General features: G+C 38.7%; 1 non-coding gene across 1 annotated transcript; it reads right to left on the bottom strand.

The window, feature by feature from the left end:
• Window positions 1-1,405: 1,405 nt before the first annotated feature.
• Window positions 1,406-1,524, bottom strand: LOC111742416. The gene has a single exon (XR_002781304.1). It is a non-coding gene; the product is annotated as a 5S ribosomal RNA (ribosomal RNA).

The following is a 1,524-nucleotide window of genomic DNA, read 5'->3' as shown; positions in this document are numbered from 1 at the left end:
TTTGCCCTGCATACCAGCAGCACTAGCAGAGAAAATCTTTTTACATGTTAAAGAAAAAAAATTTAGCAGAGTAAATATTGTTCATACACACTTGACCACAAACCCTCTTAAGGTAAATCCTTGGAAAATATTCGGACATTGAAATTAATCTGTACTGATTCATAAACATTAGGGAGTCTTATGAATTAATTAATTCATGGGAACATTTTCTATACCCAGTCAACTGGGTAGTTCCAGGCAGAAGGAGATGAAAATGTCCATATTTGCCCATCAGATCAGCAGGGGTTGGTGAGTCTATGGATCAAAAGGAAATCCCACAGACTACTGATGGAAAATGTAAATTGTTACAACTTTGGAAACAGTGTGCCTTTTTTTTTTTTTTTTACTAAAGTTGAACGTAAGCATAGTCTGTGACTCAACAATTCTTTCTCATTTATACCCTCAAAAAAATGCATGCATACCTGTGCCAGGATTCTTCCACAGGAATGCTCTTGGCAGCAATATTTACACTAGCTCCAAATTGGTCCATCGACTTTGGAATAAATAAATAAATGATGGGATATCGCATGCAGTGGAAATCTAGACAGAAGAGAAAATATGCACATGACAGCTCATTGCAACAATAGCCTGGGATCTTAAAGATAGCGTTGAGTGAAAGAAAGAAGACCAAAGAGAGCCATCTCCGGAATGATCCCATAAAATTCAAATATGGGAAAAATTAAGCTTTATTGCTTAAGCATGCATGCAAAGGTGGTAAAACTAAAGAAAAGTGAGAAAGTGATTATTATAAAGACAAAGCTAACAGTTATTTTCAGGACGGTAAACAGGGTATGACTAACATTGGATACTTGACGTTTCTTGGAGTGCTGACCTGGGTGGAGGTGATATAGATTTTTAGAAATAATTATTCGATATATTATATATTTGTTTTATGCACTCGTGATTTCATATGTTGTTAAATCAGATATTTTTTACATCTTTAAATAAGCCTTTTTTAAAGGTTAAATTTACAATCCCACCTTGAATGTTGATTGATAATGAGGCTGAAACCATGGGGTGATAGAAGAAAAGATAACATTCGACTAACCAGGCTAGTGGTCAGGGGGAAAATGACATCTGGATAAGTCTTGGAGGAATGGTAGGAGATTAACAGAGAAAGGGGGAAAGCATTTCAGGCAGAGATAAGACTCAGTCTTGACACCTGGGACTCCAGGCTTCTATGTGAGAGGAAATGCAATGGATCTGGCAGGTGTTGCAGAAAAAAATCAGACTGGCAAGAAACTAAGCACCACTCGGAGAGTTGGAGAACTCAGGTTTATTATGCCAGCAGTCTCAGAAGAGCTAGCACTCTGAAGATCTGGGCCCCGAGCTCAGAGATAACCTTACTTTTTAAAAAAAGTTTTTATGCCTACAGCACCTGGTCTTCCTAGGTGGTCTCCCATCCAAGTACTAACCAGGCCTGACCCTGCTTAGCTTCCGAGATCAGATGGGATTGGGCTTGTTCAGGGCGGCATGGCCATAGAC

This window comes from Pteropus vampyrus, unplaced genomic scaffold (assembly GCF_000151845.1).
Source record: "Pteropus vampyrus isolate Shadow unplaced genomic scaffold, Pvam_2.0 Scaffold93, whole genome shotgun sequence".
NCBI classification, from domain to species: domain Eukaryota; kingdom Metazoa; phylum Chordata; class Mammalia; order Chiroptera; family Pteropodidae; genus Pteropus; species Pteropus vampyrus.
This window is presented reverse-complemented; position numbering and strand designations above follow the sequence as displayed.